This window comes from Salmo salar, chromosome 10 (genome assembly GCF_965601325.2).
Source record: "Salmo salar chromosome 10, fSalSal1, whole genome shotgun sequence".
In the NCBI taxonomy this organism is placed as follows: Eukaryota; Metazoa; Chordata; class Actinopteri; order Salmoniformes; family Salmonidae; genus Salmo; species Salmo salar.
In genome coordinates, this window is record NC_138300.1 from 31945141 (window position 1) to 31969621 (window position 24481).

The 24481-nt window shown below is 45.0% G+C and overlaps 1 protein-coding gene across 3 annotated transcripts in view; it reads left to right on the forward strand.

The window, feature by feature from the left end:
* Nucleotides 1-2425: 2425 nt before the first annotated feature.
* The window catches only part of LOC106560226 (disabled homolog 1), a 108857-nt gene continuing 86801 nt past the window's right edge, over nucleotides 2426-24481 (forward strand). For all 3 annotated transcript variants that reach the window (XM_014122857.3, XM_014122862.3, XM_014122864.3), the window contains exon 1: nucleotides 2426-2719. The gene's annotated coding sequence lies outside the window, so the exon portion shown is untranslated. The remainder of the gene's footprint in view (nucleotides 2720-24481) is intronic.

The following is a 24481-nucleotide window of genomic DNA, read 5'->3' on the forward strand; positions in this document are numbered from 1 at the left end:
TGCCTTATTGATATATTTTGTTAAATCCACTTAAATCAGTGTAGGCTGAGGCTGGGGGGTGCAACTCAATATTAGGAAGGTGAAAAACATCAGGGGAAAATGTTCTGTTTGAGAGGTAGTAGGGAAGACTACATCTCTGTGAAGTTTGGCTTGGAATACTACCCACTGGGCACACAATGGTTAAATCCACATTGTTTCCACGCCATTTTAATGAAATTACGTTGAACCAATGTGGAATAGATGTTGAATTTAGGTCTGTGCCCAGTGGGTTCCAATCAGTGGCGTATCCAGTGAGTATCCAGGCCACGCCCACCCGTAAATCTGATTGCCGACCCCAGTGGTCCCCCCAGGAGTCCCCCCAGAGTACAGATAGGTCGTCTCTGAATATATTGATAATTTTGACCAAGATGTGCACAGACAGCAAGTCTCCAAAAATGCCAAGATAACCTGTCTAAATGACTATCTCCCTGTAGCACTCACACTTACGGCCCAGTACATCACTGGGGCCGAGCTCCCTGCCATCCAGGACCTCTATACCAGGCAGGTTCAGAGGAAGGCCCTAAGAATTGTCAAAGACTCCAGGCGCCCAAGTCATAGACTGTTCTCTCTGCTACCGCATGGTAAGTAGTACCGATGCACCAAGTCTGGAACCAACAGGACCCTGAACAGCTTCTATCACCAAGCCAACAGGACCCTGAACAGCTTCTATCACCAAGCCAAAAGGACCCTGAACAGCTTCTATCACCAAGCCAACAGGACCCTGAACTGCTTCTATCACCAAGCCAACAGGACCCTGAACTGCTTTTATCACCAAGCCATAAGACTGCTAAATTGTAAGTCCGCGGAGCTATTTGGTTAACTATATAACTATCTGTGTTGATGCTCTTTGCACTAACGTTTTTGACTCATCACATACGCTGCTGCTACTGTTTATTATCTGTCACTTTATTCCTAGTTATATGTACATATCTATCTCAATTACCTCGTATCCCTGCACATCCAATCTGTACCGGTACCCTGTGTATATAGCCAAGTTATTGTTACTCATTGTGTACTTATCATTACTTTTATTATTAAGTGTTTTACTTTCTAGTATTGTTCTATTTTCTTTCTTTCTGCATTGTTGGGAAAGGCCATTAAATATGAATTTCACTGTTAGTGTACACCTGTTGTTTACAAAGAATTTGACAAATACTGATAAGATATATATATTTATTCATCAATCTCACCGGGAAACGAATCAGAGAGAGCGAAACAGCGTCTCTCGATCTACCGAAACTAATGTGTAGCCATGTATCTGATGCTGTCTGGCAAAAAATAATATGACATGCCATATTATTTTTTTTGCCTCGCTCGGGTGCTTTCTCTGGTGAAAAAGCAGATTTAAGGAAAGGACTATACATGGATAGACACGAATGAGAAATCATTTTATTCGTTTGTTTCCTTTTTTATTGAAAACATTTTTGGGGAAGCCTGGCATCCATGAATACACACCACTTTGTAGGCGGAATGTCATTACACTTATGATGTTTGAAAATAGATGTCCCTTCTCATTCAAATGGTGGGTGCACAGTGCACTGTCCGGCTGCTGGACTTTCTTTGGAGTAGAAGAACGTGCGCAGGTAATCAATTGAACTTACTTTTTGAAGAGATTTGTTTGATAATCAGATAAAAATAGAATCTGGTTGTGTTCATGACACATTAATGGTAATACATTTTTACAGTTAAATTACATATCTTTGCCATAAAGCACATAAAAGATGTTTGTCCACACAGACATAGGATTTCCCGTTAAAAACATAGAGACCGCCTGAATGTCACGGTATAATTCGCACTCCGGTTGGCACTTTCTAGTCAATTTACTGCTGAATGCTAATAGCTGTATATAAAATCCCGATCTTGAATACAAACACTGTAACAAGGCTTTTGGGATTGATTTATGTTTAAAACAGGGAAACGTACCAAATTTAAGCGGAAGTATTTGTGATGAACCATCATAACTAGATTTAAAAATCCACCTTGCATTGATTAAGGTTCAAAATGATTTTCTATGACCTGTATTCGTCAGCCAACTCTGATTATCAACACCCCACACAATATATTTCACTTTCCTCACTCCAGACAAATTCAGATGTGTTGTTCTAGTGTTGTTTTGACATTTCTATCTGTTTTTTTAAACTCTCATCCATCCATTTTTTAACTCTCATCCATCCATCTCTTTACTTTCAGTTTTCTTACGCATCTCGGTTTTTGATACTCTTTTTTTTTTACCTCCCTCCACACACACTCTCACTTTCCCCTGAAACCACGAAACCAGGACGGCCCAGCAGAAAAATAGTTAACCCTGCTTTCTGATTGGCTGTCTGCCCTGGCGTTCTGAGCTACCCTACAGAGAGAGGTAACTAGGCAACTTCAGCGGCAGCCGAACAGAGGGAAGGAGAGAGAGAGAGAGGTAACCACGAAAATAGGGGGGCTAGAATAAAGGGAAATTACGCGCGGAAACAGGAAATCCTGACACAGTTTTTTTTTATATATATCGGGGTAGTGCGATGTAGGCGGGATTCAGTCACTATCCTTGGGATGGGAAAGTGGATAACCGCCGCTTCTGAAACCTTGTTTGTGGATGTTGGGAATAACCGGGATGGTTGTTGGATTGTAACCTCGCAGCAGAATGGGAACTAACAATAGTCCTACTCAATCTCGGACCGGCAGTAAGAAGGTAAACCAGTGATGAAAAGGCATTTGGACGAAATGAAAGCTTTAGTTTTACGCAGATTAGCATAGAAATATCGCTGCAGAATGTGGTGCATGGCAGGTGTTTTGTAAATCGGATGTTTTTCCAGACAGACAGCCTGTAGAATAATGTTTTATAATATTCACTGCAGCGCATATCTCCACTGCTGCTGCATCAGGGTTTAATGGTTGGAAAAGAAAGTCTTTAAAAGTAAGCTTTAGACTTTACAGTGTGTAGAAATTACTCTCATAGTGTGTGTGTGTGTGTGTGTGTGTGTGTGTGTGTGTGTGTGTGTGTGTGTATGTATGTGCGTGTGCGCGCGACTGTGCGTGTGTGTTACAGAAATGGGGAGAGAGCAGGCAATTGTTTGCTGCATTGACATATTTCAGTGAGCGTGCATCTGTGCGTGAGTGAGTGTGTGTATGCGGATATTTCTGTGCTTTCTCACTGTTGTCTATAAATTCCTGCGGAAATCGTGTATGGCCTCCTTGTTATTCTTAAAAGATGACAATGTTTTTCCACAAAATGATTAGATGTCTCTAAATCGTCTAGCGTTCCATATTAAGGCAGTCGGGTTCTACTTGGTGTTCTACCACGCCAAGTTAGGGAGCCTCTCTCTTTTCCTCTCTCAGGCTGTTGAATGACCTCTGTGCTGGATCCTGCCTTGAGGAGAATGAGTTGAAGTGTAACTGGGCTGTTCTGATATTGATCAGCTACTGGAGGAGAAATGTAATGAATACTACTCTGTCAGGGGCTAGGGGGGAGAGAGGAGGAGAGAGAGAGAATAGGATAGAGGATAGAGAGAAAGATCTTGTGAATGGGCATCCCAGTCGGTCTGTGCATGGCTCCGCTGCAGCTGAGAGCCGCATTAATCATGAAACGGCTACACACACACACACACACACACACACACACACACACACACACACACACACACACACACACACACACACACTAGAGCTATATCTGCGCCTCAGTCTTGCTCTAGCGCTTCACAGAATCTGTCCACTAAGTCTTCACCCATGCAGGCAACTACCTGCGTCTGTTTCTGTTCAATCCACTCTGTGTGTGCGTGCCTAAAGGACGTCACGCTGCTTGCTTAGCGAGTACCACTTCCTCCTGATTCGGCTCGCACCCAGGACCTCTTCCTTGCTAGCACATGTGACCACCCAAACGTCTTACCAGTCAGCGCCACGTGAAAAGCTAACTATTCGCTGGCGAAAGTGGGACACTTCAGGCTGAGGAATAAGTTTCACACATCCCCATGTGCTACACGTGAGTGTTTGGTAGGATGAGGGGTGTGCAGTGTGGGACGGCATGTTGTCCACTTCACAACGCCTCATTTGGTAAAGAGAAATGGAGGCTGATGGGATATGACAGAAGGCAGACCACACATTTCTCTTTCGCCCCAGAGTTAGGGTGTGTGAGTGAGTGTGTGTGTGTGTGACAGGAGACAAATCATCAACACACACACACTTCCCTCAGCCAGAACCTCCACCAAGGCCAAAGCTCCCTTGCTACCATGGTAACGTATTTCTAAGGTGTGATTGGTCAAAGGAGGGTCATGTTAATAGAGCGTCTTCTCAAAAGGAAATATGTGATTGATGGACATAGAAAACAGATATAATGGGGAATATAGACCCTGGCATCACTGTGGGAAAACATTCTCTCAGGTTTTACACTCTTCTTCATTGCTCTCTCTTTTTGTCACTTCCTCTGTCTTGCGATCCATTGTGGAGGATTCACCACTAGCTAGCTATTAGTAAAGTGTGTGTGTGTGTGTGTGTGTGTGTGTGTGTGTGTGTGTGTGTGTCTCAGGATGAATCAGAGCTAGCTATTAGTGAGGTGTTATCACACCTCTACAGTGTTACCTCTTGCGCTCTTCCTGCCAGCTCTTACCTAGTCAGTAATGTGTGTGTGTGCCTGCGTGTGAGTGTCTCTGTGTTTGTGTTTGTCTGTAGATGTTTCAGTCCTTCCACTTGTCTCCTCACCTCTCAGGTTACCTGGTCTGCCTCTGGAACCTTTGAAGCTACTTTAGAAACCAGTCCTGTGTGTGTGTGTGTGTGTGTGTGTGTGTGTGTGTGTGTGTGTGTGTGTGTGTGTGTGTGTGTGTGTGTGTGTGTGTGTGTGTGTGTGTGTGTGTGCTCGTGCATTTGAGGCCTCTTACTTCAGTCTTTGTGGGCCCAGCAGGCAGCTTCAGGTCACCATAGAAACGCAGAGAGCATTGTGTAGAAACCCTCAAAGAAACACAAGTATCTCTCTCTCCCTCGCTCTCTCTCTCTGTCTGTCTCTGTCTCTCTCTCTCTCATTGTAATCTATTCAGAAGCAGTGTGAGGCCTAAAGGACATTATGTCGATAGGATTCTGTACAGTTCTCCCATAGGGCTGAGTTCTGTACAGTTCTCCCATAGGGCTGGGTTCTGTACAGTTCTCCCATAGGGCTGGGTTCTGTACAGTTCTCCCATAGGGCTGAGTTCTGTACAGTTCTCCCATAGGGCTGGGTTCTGTACAGTTCTCCCATAGGGCTGGGTTCTGTACAGTTCTCCCATAGGGCTGGGTTCTGTACAGTTCTCCCATAGGGCTGGGTTCTGTACAGTTCTCCCATAGGGCTTGGTTCTGTACAGTTCTCCCATAGGGCTGGGTTCTGTACAGTTCTCCCATAGGGCTGAGTTCTGTACAGTTCTCCCATAGGGCTGAGTTCTGTACAGTTCTCCCATAGGGCTGGGTTCTGTACAGTTCTCCCATAGGGCTGGGTTCTGTACAGTTCTCCCATAGGGCTGGGTTCTGTACAGTTCTCCCATAGGGCTGGGTTCTGTACAGTTCTCCCATAGGGCTGAGTTCTGTACAGTTCTCCCATAGGGCTGGGTTCTGTACAGTTCTCCCATAGGGCTGGGTTCTGTACAGTTCTCCCATAGGGCTGGGTTCTGTACAGTTCTCCCATAGGGCTGGGTTCTGTACAGTTCTCCCATAGGGCTGGGTTCTGTACAGTTCTCCCATAGGGCTGAGTTCTGTACAGTTCTCCCATAGGGCTGGGTTCTGTACAGTTCTCCCATAGGGCTGAGTTCTGTACAGTTCTCCTATAGGGCTGGGTTCTGTACAGTTCTCCCATAGGGCTGAGTTCTGTACAGTTCTCCCATAGGGCTGGGTTCTGTACAGTTCTCCCATAGGGCTGGGTTCTGTACAGTTCTCCCATAGGGCTGGGTTCTGTACAGTTCTCCCATAGGGCTGAGTTCTGTACAGTTCTCCCATAGGGCTGGGTTCTGTACAGTTCTCCCATAGGGCTGGGTTCTGTACAGTTCTCCCATAGGGCTGGGCTTGGTGTGTGTGTAACATTGATCCTGGCTTGGTGTGTGTAACATTCCCCGCTCCTTAATTAGACAGAGGAATACCTTTACAGGAGGAGAGGCAGGATGAGAGAATAAAAGCACCAGCCATTCTCCTCTGATACTCATGGTACCGCGGTAATGGGGGGCTGCTGTGTGTGTGTGTATTTTAAAGGACTGGCATCAGTGATTGTCTGGCTATAGGCAGGTGAGCTTTGAGAGAGCAGGGTTGGCCAACCCTCTTCCTGGAGAGGTAAGGGATGTGCAGGTTTTTGCTCCTGCCCTGCTCTAACACGTCTGATTCAGCTATTGAGTTGCTCATCAGGACATTGATTAGTCAAATCAAGTGTGCTGGAGAAAAGTGTGCAGAAGGAGAGTTGGCCACCCCTGGGCTAACGTTAGACAATCAAAGAGACGGTATAGTTGTGGCAGGGATATGAGCAGGGATATGAGCAGGGAGGGAGGGAGGGAGGGAGGGAGGGAGGGAGGGAGGGAGGGAGGGAGGGAGAGAGAGGGAGAGAGAGGGAGAGAGGGAGAGAGGGAGAGAGAGAGAGGAGAGAGAGAGAGAGAGAGAGAGAGAGAGAGAGAGAGAGAGAGAGAGAGAGGATTAGAGCAGGATATCCAGAGGCTATTAATCTGACTATATTGTAATATGTAATCAGATTAAATACTCACAATCTGTTTGTTGCACAGTATTAACAGCAGCAGTGCAGCACACAACCTCTCTCTCTATCCCTCCTCTCCCTGTCTCTCCATCCCTCTTTCCATTCCTCTCCCTCACTCTACCTCCGTCCCTCTACCGCTCTCTCCAAGCCAAATAGACAACACTGGACAGTATCACAGGGCTTCCCTAACCCTTTCACACACACACACACACACACACACACACACACACACACACACACACACACACACACACACTGTGCTTAACTCCTCGTGTGCTTGAGCTGAGTCTCAGCCTACTCTCCTCCTGCAATTTCATGTTCATGCTCTTAGCTACAATTACTCAGTGTGTGTGTGTGTGTGTGTGTGTGTGTGTGTGTGTGTGTGTGTGTGTGTGTGTGTGTGTGTGTGTGTGTGTGTGTGTGTGTGTGTGTGTAATGACCCCTTGCTATCAGATTTAATGCACATACAGTATACTTTCAGTGAGTGAATGATTTTCTTAAACTGCACTTTATTAAATCATGTTCCTTGTTGTTCGATTGGCCGTGTGGAATCAAAATGTTTGAAATAATGTTTGCTATGCTGAGGTTTGGGTAAGTGTCTGTGTGTGGGGGGATCACATTGTATTACTGAGTGTTTGGAAATGGGGTGACTACAATCCCGTCTATCTCTTCTCTCTCTCCCCTCCCCTTTCTCCTGTCTCGCTCCCCCACCCACCCTCTCCTCTCAGTTGCCAGACACCCTTCCTCTCATCTGACGGAGGCAGGTTGAGTTGCGCTGAGCTGAGCTGAGTTGAACAGGGACAGGAGGCCAAATGGAATCAGAGAAACTGCAATTCAAATTAAATTGTTAATGTACCATGCTGTCGGATGCAATGTAACTTGTCATTTGAATTGAAAAAGAGAGAGAGGGGTAGAGATATATGTAATATTCTTCTAATGACTCAAATGTAGGGAGAGAGAGCGAGGGAAAAGGAGATGTCAAGGAAGGAGTGAAGTATTCCCCCCTCTCTTTGTCTCTCTCTGCCCATATTGATGCTTCAGAGAGGCTCTAGTTTGAAGTGGAGATTCTCTCACTCAGTCATACCAGGTGCCATTTCAGCTCATCATACACGCTACTTTACAGAGGGATAAAGAGAGGGAGAGAGGTGGAATACAATGTCTGTCTTTTCCCTCCACCTTCCCATCTTCTTCTTCCTCTCCTTTATCCTCTTCCTCCTCCCTCCTCCTCTTTCTCTACTCCTCTCTAATCTCCTCCTCCTCCCCTTTCTCTCCCCCCTTTTCCTCTTCCTCCCTCTCTCTGAGACCTAGTAGTGTACACAGGATTCACAGCACATTAACACGTTAATTAACTAATGTTTTCCTACATCCTCATTTAGCCCAAAGTACCCCCTCTCCTGCCCATGACAGTACCAGAGACACACACACACACACACACACACACACACACACACACACACACACACACACACACACCCTGCGCTGTGCCCTGGTAGACCCCAGAGGTATTACATGCTCTGTATGACATTAAAAAGTGTCGGAGGGAAGAGTAAAACAAAGGTTTATAAACTACATTCTAATTCCTGTTTTTATTCAGTCCTTTCAGTCCTTTTATCCTGCCGTGTAGAGAGGAGAGAGGTGGCTGTTATTTTGGCATTTTCTCTTTATTCAAGAACACAAAAGATAATGTATTCATTGAGAGGAGGGGGGACTGGAGGGGCTGGTTTTGTTACATGTCCCAGAGGAGAGCTTCTGCTGGCTGCAAGACAGAGAGAGAGAAGGGGGAGATGGGGGGATGAAGAAATGAAAGAAGAAAAGGGAGAGAGAGCTGGCTGGCTGGGCCAAAGGAATGGACTTCCCTCCAGAGGATTCTCTCTCTCTCGTCTTTTGTGACCTCTGTTATTAGTCTGACTTCTGCCTCTTATCCTCCCTTTCCGTAACATAACCCTAACCCTGTACCCCCTCCACTCCGCCATCCCTCACTCCATCCCTCACTCCATCCCTCCTGTCCTCAGGGTCGGTGTTTGTACAGTGGCATTCCTCCTCCTCCTTCAAAACAGGGAACACCAGTTTAGTCTGCATTGTGTCTCCTGCTGTGTATAAGACAGCTCAGATATACAGGCAGTAGCTTTGAATGTGGCCTTCAGAGTTTCATATTGCACAGCGGTTTCTGTTGGATCTTCTGTGCGTGTGTACATGTTTCCTTCAGATGAACATTGTACACACGTACAGAATAGACAAACGGATAGGAGGGGAGAGGAGAGGAAAGGAGATGGAGATGAGGAGAGATAGAGGTGGAGATGAGGAGAGGTGGAGATGAGGAGAGGTGGAGATGAGGAGAGGTGGAGATGAGGAGAGGATAGGTGGAGATGGAGAGGAGGAGATGAGATGAGGAAAGGAGAGAAGTTAAGAGTAGAGTCAGAGAGAGGATAGGACAGAAGAGGAGGAGGCGAGAGGAAGAGAGAGGACAGGAGAGAGGAAGAGTGGAGGAGAAATGAGAGGAGAGACTAAAGGGGGAGAGACTACAGGGGATAGGAGAGGGGAGAGGAGAGGAGGAGAGGAGGAGAGGAGGAGCGAGGAGGAGGTTAAGGTTAGAGCCAGCATTAACTGGTGACATCTCAATGAGGAGGAGCCATCCTGTGTCTGTGTTGTGATTGGACCAGGGAGATCTCAGGGGTGTGGCTCTAACTAAGATGACAGGAGGGAGCAATGAGTAAGGGGAAGACGGATAGGAGGAGGGAGGGAAGGAACGAAGGAGGAGAGGAGAAACAGATCCAGGTGTTTCGGTGTGTTTAATTACTCACCTGTGAGACTAACGAGATGTGCACGGAGCAGACGACCACACACACACACACACACACACACACACACACACACACACAAGACACTCAGGTGGCAGAAATTAATAAAACTCCACCACAGAGAGTGACACATGGCTGTCAAACACACACACACACACACACACACACACACACACACACACACACACACACACACACACACACACACACACACACACACACACACACACACACAGCCCGCCTCCAATAACACAATTCACACCAGTCCTCGAGTCGCAGAACCAGCCGAGAGAAAGCGATAGTGAGAGAAAGCGGTAGGGAGGAGATATTAGATGTAGAGATAATAGAGACAGGTCTCTAGAGACTGTGCTGCTGCAGGCAATGCTACAGGGAACACATCAGTCACACACACCTGTTACTGTACAGATGGTAGCAGAGGGAGAGAGGGAAGAAGAGAGAAAAAGGTAGAGGTAGAAAGCTCACCACAGTGTTTCTCTTTCACCTCTGAGGGAGTAACTGGGAGGAGGAAGGAGAGAAGGGGAGGGAGGATTTTAGATCAATGTTTCTCAGCCTTTTTATAACAGGAACCAGCTAGCTATGATCCTTCCTCTTTGGACGACTGTTTACATTATAATGAACACTGTAGAAAATTGCGCCGGAAGAAATGTCAGCAGTTTTACGGGCGCCCAACCAATTGTGCTATTATGTGGGTTTTTTCACGTTATTTGTAACTTATTTTGTACATAATGTTTCTGCAACCGTATGTTATGGCAAAAAAGAGCTTCTGCATATCAGGACAACAATCACTCACCTCAGACTAGACAAAGATTTTTTCTTCAACAAGCAGGACGCACAGGACATTCTCAACACCCGACAAGGCCAACATCCCAGTTATTTGCAAGAGGAAGAGATGCAGGTACCAAGGACACAGAGCGGGGTGCCTCATAAGGATCCGCAGAAGGTGAGGGGGAAAGCTGCCGTTACCGTCAATATTACTCGCCAACGTGCAATCATTGGACAATAAATTAGACGAGGTACGATCACGAATATCATACCAACAGGACATCAAAAACTGTAATATCTTATGTTTCACGGAATCGTGGCTGAATGATGACATGGATATTCAGCTAGCGGGATTTACGCTGCACCGGCAAGATAGAACAGCACACTCCGGTAAGATGAGGGGGGGCTGTTTTTGCATATTTGTAAACAACAGTTGGTGCATGAAAACTAAGGAAGTCTCTAGATTTTGCTCACCTGAAGTAAAGTATCTTATGATAAAATGCGGACCACACTATTTGCCTAGAGAGTTCTCAGCTATACTTTTCGTGGCTGTTTATTTACCACCACAGACAGATGCCGGCACTAAGACCGCACTCAGCCAGCTGTATAAGGAAATAAGTAAACAGGAAACCGCTCACCCAGAGGCAGTGCTCCTAGTGGCCGGAGACTTTAATGCAGGGAAACTTAAATCAGTTCTCCCTAATTTCTCCGTAGCCGACGTGAGTAAGACCTTTAAACAGGTCAACATTTACAAGGCTGCGGGGCCAGACAGATTATCATGCCATACGGATTACCATGCTCTGGGCATGTGCTGACCGACTGTCCCTGATTGAGTATGTAATACCAACACGTTTCAAGCAGACCACCATAGTCCCTGTGCCCAAGCACACTAAGGCAACCTTCCTAAATGACTACAGACCCGTAGCACTCACGTCTGTAGCCATGAAGTGCTTTGAAAGGCTGGTAATGGCTCACATCAACACCATTATCCCAGAAACCCTAGACCCACGCCAATTTACATACAGCCCAAACAGATCCACAGATGATGCAATCTCTATTGCACTTCACACTGCCCTTTCCCACCTGGACAAAAGGAACACCTACGTGAGAATGCTATTCATTGACTACAGCTCACCGTTCAACACCATAGTACCCTCAAAACTCATCACTAAGCTAAGGACCCTGGGACTAAACACCTCCCTCTGCAACTGGTTTTGGACTTCCTGACGGGCCGCCCCAGGTGGTGAGAGTAGGTAGCAACACATCTGCCACGCTGATCCTCAACACTGGAGCCCCTCAGGGGTGCGTGCTCAGTCCCCTCCTGTACTCCCTGTTCACCCACGACTGCATGGACAGGCACGACTCCAACACCATCACTAAGTTTGCAGACGACACAACAGTGTTAGGCCTGATCACCGACAACGACGAGACAGCCTATAGGGAGGAGGTCAGAAACCTGGCCGGGTGGTGCAAGAATAACATCCTATCCCTCAACGTAACCACGACAAAGGAGATGATTGTGGACTACGGGAAAAGGAGGACCGAGCACGCACCCATTCTCATAAATGGGACTGTAGTAGAGCAGGTTGAGAGCTTCAAGTTCCTTGGTGTCCACATCACCAACAAACTAGAATGGTCCAAACACACCAAGACAGTCGTCAAGAGGGCACGACAAAGCCTATTCTCCCTCAGGAGACTGAAAAGATTTGGCATGGGTCCTCAGATCCTCAAAAGGTTCTACAGCTGCAATATCAAGAGCATCCTGACTGGTTGTGTCACTGCCTGGTACGGCAACTGCTCGGCCTCCGACCGCAAGCACTACAGAGGGTAGTGTGTACGGCCCAGTACATCACTGGGGCTAAGCTGCCTGCCATCTAGGAACTCTACACCAGACGGTGTCAGAGGAAGGCCCTAAAAATTGTCAAAGACCCCAGCCACCACAGTCCTAGACTGTTCTCTATACTACTGCATGGCAAGTGGTACCGGAGTGCCAAGTCTAGGACAAAAAGGCTTCTCAACAGCTTTTACCCCCAAGCCATAAGACGTCCTGTACAGGTAATCAAATGGCTACCCGGACTATTTGCATTTTGTGCCCCCCCCAACCCCTCCTTTTACACTGCTGCTACTCTCTGTTTATCATATATGCATAGTCACTTTAACTATACATTCATGTACATACTACTTCAAGTAGCCCGACTAACAGGTGCCCCCGCACATTGGCTACCCACCACCCGCCAACCCCTCTTTTACGCTACTGCTACTCTCTGTTCATCATATGTATAGTAACTTTAACCATATCTACATGTACATACTACCTCAATCAGCCCGTCTAACCGGGGCCTGTATATAGCCTCGCTACTGTATATAGCCTTGCTACTGTTATTTTCACTGTCTTTTTTACTGTTGTTTTTATTTCTTTACTTATCTATTGTTCACCTAATACTTTTTTTAACTTCAAAATTGCACTGTTGGTTAGAGCCTGTAAGTAAGCATTTCACTGTTAAGGTCTACACCTGCTGTATTTGGCGCGCATGACAAATACGATTTGATTTTAATTACTGTAGTGTGTAAGGGAGGGAGGTGGGGGTCTGATTGCCTATTCCAGTCACACAGACACACTCCTTCACTCCACCTGTCTGTGGTAGCACATTTACTCCTCTCTTCATGCTGCCTGCTTCTCTCTCCCCCCTCCCCATCAGTAGTATGTATGACTATCATTAGCAGTGGTAGTATGATGGATGGCCACGAGAGTGTTTTCTGTGGCAAGGTGGGACTCTGCGTTATTACACCATCATTACCTACTCACACACACACACACACACACACACACACACACACACACAACGACACACACTCACGTGACAGTCCTCCCGAGGACAGGGTGCTCAAACACTGAGTGTGAAACAATTCAGAATGGGAATGTCCTAATCATTCACGCTGCATACATGATGTGTGTGTGTGTGTTTGTCCTTGTCCACACAATATGTGTTTGTTTGTGTGTGTGTTTGTACAATTCTTGGAACTTCAAGTATGCAAATATGTCCTGAGCACAAACGACCAATAATGACTCATATCCTATCTGCCAGAGAATCCAACTGTATATAACTCCTCTCGGAGGGCCAAACGTGTGTGTGTGTGGTGTGTGTGTGTGTGTGTGTGTGTGTGTGTGTGTGTGTGTGTGTGTGTGTGTGTGTGTGTGTGTGTGTGTGTGTGTGTGTGTGTGTGTGTGAGAGCTCTTCAGAAGTGGATGTGTATGGGTTATAGAAGCGATAACAGAATGATAGTCACTCTGTCAGCTGTTTTATGACAAGCTGAAGTATTTGTTACCGTGAACCTTGAGGAGCTGTGTCAACTCTTCTGCACGTGTAGGTGCTGTGTAGTTGCTGTACCTATGAGTATGAAAATGGGAGAGCGCGAGAGAGAAAGAGAGAGACGGTGATGAGGGAAAGGAGGGTGATGACTGACTCTGTCTCAGAGTAAATTCTCTTCGCTGGCCAATGGGTGCTTTGGACTTTAGATTAGATTGTGTTATTGAGACCCACTGCTGTTCATTACCTACCTCACCATGATACTGCACCTTTCCTCTTCTCTCCTTAGCTCCCTCTCCTCTCGTGGGATTCCTCTCCACTATGTGACAGTAGTGTGTGACTGTGTGTGATAGGACAGCAGTGATTAACTATTGTGAATAATGCATAACTGCATCCCTCATTAACCCCCAGTCTTCTGCCCCACTGGCTCCTACTCCTATATTTAGACTGAGGAGTGTCCCTGCACGCCACCCAGAGATCCAGCATATCCCTCACCTGTTTAGGCTGGCCTGTTGTGTCTCCTGCTGTTGGCTACTTGAGAAGTTCAGTCTCTAATGTATTATAACAGATCATCACAGGGTGGCCAATCCTATCCACAAAGTACTTTCTCATGTGAAAATCTCACGTTCACATGTGGAATTGCAAGTTCACATGTGAAAATCAATCACAAGTGAGAATCAAATTTGCAGTTGCAGATGTAAGAACTCAAAACTCCAAATCTCGAACATCAAATTTTTATGTTGTTCCAAATGTCAAATTTCAAAGTGTTTGGTTACTTCTCTGCTTTGTTCCAAGGTTAAGTTTAGGCATTAACAATGAATTCATAAGGTTATGCATTAGCTCCTAATGGTTATGGTAAGGGTAAAGGCAACATTTTGGTTTTTGCCCTAACACTACACAGCTGATTCAAATTATGAAAGCTTTATCATTAGCTGATTATTTGAATCAGCTGTGTAGTGCTAGGGTAAAAATGTGCACTCCTTGGGGACTGAGAACCAAGTTTTGGGAACCCTGGGGTAAGGTTTGGGATAGGCTTAAAACAAAAATATAAAAATAACTTTCTATCACTGGATTTGAACATGCAACCTTTGTAACCAGAGACAGATCCTTACAACCATCTGCCATCCCCTTCCACAACACTGTTGCAACACCAAAGCCTACTTCTAGGTAACAGCACTCACTGTTGCCCCTAGTGAACGGTTTTCACTTCATCTCCCAAGGTCCTCAGACATGGAGGGACATCAAATACTGACTTGTATCAAGGGTGACTTGCCTGGGTAAGAGAGGAAGCAAAGAGGTTGGACACACTGGTTAACTAATAAAGTCACATGTCTGACGGAGAGGCTTCTGTTTCCTGGCTGTGTGATGGCGGCAGAGGAACAAACAGGGCTGAACTGGTCCAAATTTACATCGTAACAGAGTAAGAAGGCACATGGGAGACATAAACATATAACATAACCTGTTTTATCTCTATTTTCACCTTAAAACACGGGAATGGGTATTCCCTGTAGAACACAACACACAGCTTTCATATCTAGAGCCTCACGTCTAGAAATAGAGTGAGCGATAGAGATGTTAGGTTTGTGTCTGTGTGTCCGTGCGACTGTCGTGTGTCCTTTGGATGAATTATTATTGGTATTATTTAAAAAAATGTCACCTTTTATTTAACCAGGTAGGCCAGTTGAGAACAAGTTCTCATTTACAACTGCGACCTGGCCAAGATAAAGCAAAGCAGTGCGACAAAAACAACAACACAGAGTTACACATAAACAAACATACAGTCAATAACACAATAGAAAAATGTATGTACGGTGTGTGCAAATGTAGAAGAGTAGGCAGGTAAGGCAATAAATAGGTCATAGAGGCGAAATAATTACAATTTAGCAATAACACTGGAGTGATAGATGTGCAGATGATGATGTGCAAGTAGAGATACTGGGGTGCAAAAGAGCAATAGGATAAATAACAATATGAGGATGAGGTAGTTGGGTGTGCTATTTACAGATAGGCTGTGTACAGGTAAAGTGATTGGTAAACTGCTCTGACAGCTGATGCTTAAAGTTAGAGAGGGAGATATAAGATTCCATCTTCAGTGATTTTTGCAATTCATTCCAGTCATTGGCAGCAGAGAACTGTAAGGAAAGGCGGCCAAAGGAAGTGTTGGCTTTGGGGATGACCAGTGAAATATACCTACTGGAGCGCGTGCTATGGGTGGGTAGTTGCTATGGTGACCAGTGAGCTGAGATAAGGCGGGGCTTTACCGAGCAAAGACTTATAGATGACCTGGAGCCAGTGGGTTTGGTGACGAATATGTAGTGAGGGCCAACCAACGAGAGCATACAGGTCGCAGTGGTGGGTAGTATTTGGGGCTTTGGTGACAAAACGGATGGCACTGTGACAGACTACAACCAGTTTTCTGAGTAGTGTTAGAGACTGTTTTGTAAATGACATCGCCGAAGTCAAGGATCGGTAAGATAGTCAGTTTTACGATGGTATGTTTGGCAGCATGAGTGAAGGAGGCTTTGAAGTGAAATAGGAAGCCGATTCTAGATTTAATTTTGTATTGGAGATGCTTAATGTGAGTCTGGAAGGAGAGTTCCCAGTCTAACCAGTCACCTAGGTATTTGTAGTTGTCCACATATCCTAAGTAAGAACCGTCCAGAGTAGTGATGCTAGTCGGGCGGGCGGGTGCGGGCAACAATTGGTTGAAGAGCATGCATTTGCAGTGAGGGAAAAAAGTATTTGATCCCCTGCTGATTTTGTACGTTTGCCCACTGACAAAGAAATGATCAGTCTATAATTTTAATGGTAGGTTTATTTGAACAGTGAGAGACAGAATAAAAACCAAAAAATAAAGAAAAACACATGTCAAAAATGTTATAAATTGATTTGCATTTTAATGAGGGAAATAAGTATTTGACCCCCTCTCAATCAGAAAGATTTCTGGCTCACAGGTGTCTTTTATACAGGTAACGAGCTGAGATTAGGAGCACACTCTTAAAGGGAGGGCTCCTAATCTCAGTTTGTTACCTGTATAAAAGACACCTGTCCACAGAAGCAATCAATCAATCAGATTCCAAACTCTCCACCATGGCCAAGACCAAAGAGCTCTCCAAGGATGTCAGGGACAAGATTGTAGACCTACACAAGGCTGGAATGGGCTACAAGACCATCGCCAAGCACCTTGGTGAGAAGGTGACAGCAGTTGGTGCGATTATTCGCAAATGGAAGAAACACAAAAGAACTGTCAATCTCCCTCGGCCTGGGGCTCCATGCAAGATCTCACCTCGTGGAGCTGCAATGATCATGAGAACGGTGAGGAATCAGCCCAGAACTACACGGGAGGATCTTGTCAATGATCTCAAGGCAGCTGGGACCATAGTCACCAAGAAAACAATTGGTAACACACTATGCCGTGAAGGACTGAAATCCTGCAGCGCCCGCAAGGTCCCCCTGCTCAAGAAAGCACATATACATGCCCATCTGAAGTTTGCCAATGAACATCTGAATGATTCAGAGGACAACTGGGTGAAAGTGTTGTGGTCAGATGAGACCAAAATGGAGCTCTTTGGCATCAACTCAACTCGCCGTGTTTGGAGGAGGAGGAATGCTGCCTATGACCCCAAGAACACCATCCCCACCGTCAAACATGGAGGTGGAAACATTATGCTTTGGGGGTGTTTTTCTGCTAAGGGGACAGGACAACTTCACCGCATCAAAGGGACGATGGACGGGGCCATGTACCGTCAAATCTTGGGTGAGAACCTCCTTCCCTCAGCCATGGCATTGAAAATGGGTCGTGGATGGGTATTCCAGCATGACAATGACCCAAAACACACGGCCAAGGCAACAAAGGAGTGGCTCAAGAAGAAGCACATTAAGGTCCTGGAGTGGCCTAGCCAGTCTCCAGATATCAATCCCATAGAAAATCTGTGGAGGGAGCTGAAGGTTCGAGTTGCCAAACGTCAGCCTCGAAACCTTAATGACTTGGAGAAGATCTGCAAAGAGGAGTGGGACAAAATCCCTCCTGAGATGTGTGCAAACCTGGTGGCCAACTACAAGAAACGGCTGACCTCTGTGATTGCCAACAAGGGTTTTGCCACCAAGTACTAAATCATGTTTTGCAGAGGGGTCAAATACTTATTTCCCTCATTAGAATGGTAATCATTTTATAAAATTTTTGACATGCGTTTTTCTGGATTTTGTTGTTGTTATTCTGTCTCTCACTGTTCAAGTAAACCTATCATTAAAGTTATAGACTGATCATTTCTTTGTCAGTGGGCAAATGTACAAAATCAGCAGGGGATCAAATACTTTTTTCCCTCGCTGTAGTTTTACTAGCATTTAAAAGAAGTTGGAGGCCACGGAAGGAGTGTTGTATGGCATTGAAGTGCGTTTGGACGCTTGTTAACTTCATGGGCTAGGTGGGACACTAGCGGGACACAGCCACTGAAATATCAGGGCGGAAAATTCAAAAACAACAAAATGTCATAATTCAACTTTCTCAAACATACAACTATTTTACACCATTTTAGAGATACACTTCTCGTTAATCTAACCACATTGTCCGATTTCAAAAAGGCTTTACAGCGAAAGCAAAACATTAGATTATGTTAGGAAAGTACATAGACAAAAATAATCACACAGCCATTTTCCAAGCAAGGACATGTGTCAATAAAACCCAAAACACGGCTAAATGAAGCACTAACCTTTGACGATCTTCATCAGATGACACTCCTAGGACATTATGTTACACAATACATGTATGTTTTGTTCGATAAAGTTCATATTTATATCCAAAACAGCATTTTACATTGGCGCGTGATGTTCAGAAAATTTATTCCCACCAAAACGTCCGGTGAATGTGCACATCAATTTACAAAAATACTCATCATGAACGTTGACAAGATATATAACAATTATTTAAAGAATTATAGATAGACTACCCCTGGATGCAACCGCTGTGTCAGATTTTAAAATAGCTTTACGGAGAAAGCACATTTTTCAATATTCTGAGTACATAGCTCAGCCATCACGGTGAGCTATTCAGACACCCGCCAAATTCGGGGCAACCTAAACTCAGAATTAGTATTAGAAATATTCTCTTACCTTTGCTGGTCTTCGTCAGAATGCACTCCCAGGACTGCTACTTCCACAAGAAATGTTGTTTTTGTTCGAAATAATCCATATTTATATACAAATACTTCAGTTTTGTTTGTGCGTACAGATCACTTATCCAAAGGCATAATGCGCGAGCACGGAACGAGAGACGAAAAGTCAAAATGTTCCATTACTGTACTTAGAAGCATGTCAAACGCTGTTTAAAATCAATCTTTATGGTATTTTTAACGTAGAATTGCGCTAATATTCCAACCGGACAATAGCATATTCATTCAAGAAGAAAAAGAAGGCGTGACTGCGCATATCCAATCCCTTTGTTGCCAGGCAGACCACTCAGTAACTGAGCTCCTATTATCTGCCCAGTGACAGGAAAATGCTCAAACCACTTTCTGAAGGCTTTAGACAGCCAATGGAAGCCTTAGGAAGTGCAACGTCCCCCACAGACACTGTAGCTTCGATAGAGAATCAAAAGAAGAACTACAATTCTCAGACTTTCCACTTCCTGCTTGGAATTTTCGCAGGTTTTTGCCTGCCATATGAGTTCTGTTATACTCACAGACACCATTCAAACAGTTTTAGAAACTTCCGAGTGTTTGCCATCCAAATCTACTAATAATATGCATATTCTAGTTTCTGGGCCAGAGTAGTAACCTGTTTAAATTGGGTACGTTTTTCATCCGGCCGTGAAAATACTGCCCCCTAGCCCAGACAGGTTAACCTGTTAGGGCTAGGGGGCAGCATTGACACGGCTGGATAAAAAACATACCCGATTTAATCTGGTTACCACTCCTACTCAGTAACTAGAATATGCATATACTTATTACATATGGATAGAAAACACCCTAAATTTTCTAAAACTGTTTGAATGGTGTCTGTGAGTATAACAGAACTCAAATGGCAGGTCAAAACCTGAGAGATTCCTTTACAGGAAGTGGCCTGTCTGACCATTTCTGGAACTTCTTTGCCATCTCTATCATTTACTAAGGATCTCTGCTCTAACGTGACACTTCCCACGTCGTCCATAGGCTCTCATAGCCCGGGAAAAAAGAGAATGTCGTCATTCCAGCCCCAGGCTGAAACACATTATCGCCTTTCTCAAGTGGCCCATCAAGAGACACTAGCTTATGCGCGTGACCCCGACCGCCCCCGCCTTTGGGATTTTTTCCTCTGTTTGCCGAAAAGGAGATTCCCTGTCGGAATTTTACCGCTTTTCTACGAGAAAAATGACGTAAAAATTGATTTTAAACAGCGGTTGACATGCTTCGACGTACGGCAATTGAATACTTTGAATTTTATTGTCAGGAATTGCGCCAAGCGCGCGACACTTCTTTACTATTTCGGATAGTGTCTGGAACGCACGAACAAAACGCCGCTATTCGGATATAACGATGGATTATTTTGGACCAAACCAACATTTGTTATTGAAGTAGACGTCCTGGGTGTGCATTCTGACGAAGACAACAAAAGGTAATGACATTTTTATAATAGTAAATATGATTATGGTGAGTGCTAAACTTGCCGGGTGTCTAAATAGCGAGCCCGTGATGCCTGGGCTATATACTTAGAATATTGCAAAATGTGCTTTCACCAAAAAGCTATTTTAAAATCGGACATATCGAGTGCATAGAGGAGGTCTGTATCTATAATTCTTAAAATAATTGTTATGCTTTTTGTGAACGTTTATCGTGAGTAATTTAGTAAAATGTTAGCGAATTCCCCGTAAGTTTGCGGGGGGTATGCTAGTTCTGAACGTCACATGCTAATGTAAAAAGCTGGTTTTTGATATAAATATGAACTTGATTGAACAAAACATGCATGTATTGTATAACATAATGTCCTAGGGTTGTCATCTGATGAAGATCATCAAAGGTGAGTGCTGCATTTAGCTGTCTTCTGGGTTTTGGTGACATTATATGCTGGCTTGAAAAATGGGTGTCTGATTATTTCTGGCTTGGTACTCTGCTGACATAATCTAATGTTTTGCTTTCGTTGTAAAGCCTTTTTGAAATCGGACAGTGTGGTTAGATTAACGAGAGTCTTATCTTTAAATGGCTGTAAAATAGTCATATGTTTGAGAAATTGAAGTAATAGGATTTTGAAGATTTTGAAAATCGCGCCACAGGCTGGCAGTGGATGTTACGTAGGTGGGACGAATTCGTCCCGCCGGTCCCATAGAGGTTAAGCATTTCCCAGTTTAGGTCACCTAACAGTACGAACTCTGAAGATAGATGGGGGGGGGGGGGGCAATCAATTCATATATGGTGTCCAGGGCACAGCTGGGGGCTGAAGGGGGTCTATAACAAGCGGCAACGGTGAGAGACTTGTTTCTGGAAAGGTGGATTTTTAAAAGTAGAAGTTCAAACTGTTTGGGCACAGACCTGGATAGTATGACAGAACTCTGCAGGCTATCTCTGCAGTAGATTGCAACTCTGCCCCCTTTGGCAGTTCTATCTTGTCAGAAGATGTTATAGTGTGGTGGTTCATTTCTGTATTACCAAATGAGGAGAGAGACAAACTTCACACACCAGTCAGAGTTATACTTAAACTACATATCTAATAATAAGAGCTTTGCAATAGCACTGACTTTCAACGATGCACCATTTCTAATGAACCGTTGAGAGTGACAACACAAAAGTACAAAGATCTTTTATAGCCAAGATTCACCCCCTAGTCGACATAACAAACCACAGATATTTAGGAACAGTTCACAAAGGAAGACTTTATAATGAGAAAGGAGTATCCCGTAACCAGATAGCATTCACTATAAATTATTGTTCAGTTTGGTCCCTAGACAAGGTTCTAATCTCGTTCCTGGTACTTCATAGCACAAAAACACCAACTCATCCAATGGCATAACTCAATTGTCAACTCTAGATACTCCCATCTCAAGTAAAACTTCTTGACCCCTCTCCTGGACAAGCTCACTGAGGGGAGTGAGCCTCTAGGTCATACACTATCCCAGGATAAGTGCAACATCAGAGGGGACATACAATGGTTCCAGACACTGCCATACACCTCCCCCCAATGCCAAAGGAGGGAGTGACTTGCGCACAGACATTGTGGAGACAAGTAATTGGTTCCCCATTAATCACGCCATTCCTTCACATGGTTTAAGAATAGGTAAAGACACATTCACATATGAAGACAATGTTCCATCCTGTCCTCTTCCCTTTCTGATATTCTGCATAGCACCAGAGACATGTAAAAGACAAGTCTGACCTCTCCCCTCTCTGGGCCCCAAGAGACTGAGCCCCAGCTGAGGGAAGAAGTGCAACTGCCAACACCAGAGTCCAAAGGGATAGACTACCCCTGACTACTATTCTAATAACAAGTATATCACATAAGCATATTATGCAGATAAGACATCTTAATTATCTATGTTACCCAACTAATTCTGATTCATCCGCAACAATAGTTAGGGATGAACATTTTTGGATTTTTGGTGGCCTTCCTAAACCATCATTCAGACAGGGCTAGGACATCAGGGCTGCTAAAGCAGTGAATAAAACACACTTGGAGAGGAGGCTTCTAATGTTAACATGCATGAAACCAAGGCTTTTATGGTTATAGAAGGCAACAAATGAGAGCGCCTGGGGAATGGGTGTGGTTCTGGGGGCTGCAGGGCCTGGGTTAACCTCTACATCACCAGAGGAACAGAGGAGGAGTAGGCTAAGGTTCGGCTAAAGGCTATAAGAACTGGTCATCTAGTGCATTTGGAACAGAGAGTAAAAGGAGCAGAGTTTCTGGGCGTGGAAGAATAGATTCAAGGCATAATGTACAGACAATGGTATGGTAGGATGTGAGTACAGTGTCGGTAAACCTAGGCATTGAGTGTCTCTAGAGGCACCAGTTATGCCAGGTGAGGTCACCGCATGTGTGTGTGGGGTGGAACAGAAGGCATATTGGGCAGGGCTAGGGGCTCTACAGTAAAATAAGACAATAATCACTAACCAAAACAGCAATAGACAAGGTATATTGACATTAGGGAGAGGCATGTGTAGCCGAGTGATCATAGGGTCCAATGAGTAGCACTAGATGAGTCAGGGAGCCAATTCCTTAGTCGCTGCTATGCTAGGCGATTCAGACAACTAGCGGGCCGGAGCTAGCAGATGGGCATCCGGCGACGTCGCAATGGAATAGCCTGTTGAAACCACCTCGGACGGTTACGTCTGCAGACCAGTCGTGATGGATCAGCGGGGCTCCGTGTCGGCAGTAAAGGGTCCAGGCCAATTGGCAAAAGAGGTATTGTAGCCCAAGAATTGGTTGGTGGACCTCTTTGGCTAGCTGGGAGATCGGCCTAGCTTGAGGCTAGCTCCAGGCTAACTGGTGCTTGCTTCGGGACAGAGACGTTAGCCAGGAGTAGCCACTCGGATAGCAGCTAGCTAGCTGCGATGATCCGGTGTAAAGGTTCAGAGCTTGCGGTAGGAATCCGGAGATGTGGTAGAGAAAAATCAGTCCGATATGCTCTGGGTTGATATTGCGCTGTACAGACTGGCAGGAATTGACCGGGTTGAGGCTGGCTGATGTCCGAGTTAACGGTGAGGACCACTAGCAGGTAGCTAGTTAGCTGACTAGCTTCTGATGGGGGTTCCGGTTCTAAAGTATAAAAATAGCAGATCTGTACCACATTGGGTGAGGCGGATCGCAGGAGAGTATATTCAGTCCGTAGAAGGAAAGTGAGATTAAAATATATATGAAGAAAAGCGGTATATACACGGGACAGGATAAGACAAAAACAAACGTCTGACTGCTATGCCATTTTGGATCAAGAATAATATACCGTATGAGGCAGGATATTTATGTCTTCAGAATAATGATTGGCATTAGCTAATGGGGATCCTTAATAAATACAATACAAATTGATGCTGACAACGCGAATGTGACGCTTGCTGCTTTGCCACTACCATGTTGAATGACCCACATCAGCTCTCAGAGCCAACACAGGCTTTAGTTCAGTGGGCTAACACAGTCTGGAGACACACAGACGACCTGGATTGGATACCTGATAGGCCATATGAGTCCCCAATTAACAGTCCCAGACATTCTCCTCTCCTCCTTTCTCCCTGGGCTGTGTGGTGTCTGTCTCTCTCTTTTCCCCCCTCTCTGGGCTTGGTACAGCAGTGTAGCGGTTGTGTGGTAGTATTCTACAGTCATCTGGTTTCTGGAGTTCTCAGGAGAGGTGTAGTAGCTGGTAGGTACAATAACTTTGAGTTATGGTGGTCAGATTATGGTGGTTGTGTATGTGTGCCCCACAGCACGAAAATGTATGCACTCACTACTGTAAGTCGCTCTGCGTAAGATCGGTTGCTAAATGACGTGAATGTGTGTGTTTTCTTTTCTTCTTTTTGTGTATTTTACCCCCTTTTTCTCTCCAATTAGGATCTTGTCCCAATGGGCTCGGGAGAGGCAAAGGTTGAGTCATGCGTTCTGCGAAACATGACCTGCCAAACCGTGCTTCTTAAATAGTTTTTTTCCCTCCTCAATCTACATACAATACCCCATAATGACAAAGCAAAAACAGGTTTATACGAAAATACAAACACACAGAGAGCGACAGTTTTTTTTTTATGAAACATTCTAATTTCATTAAAACCTCACCACCCTCCCCTTACAATTAACCACCAAAATATATCATGTACTGCATGCATGTACCATACTCACCTTGCCCTCTACCCCACGATACAAAACAACACCACACATCACAATAACCAAAACCTCACCACTTCTACAACCGTATATCTTAAACGTCT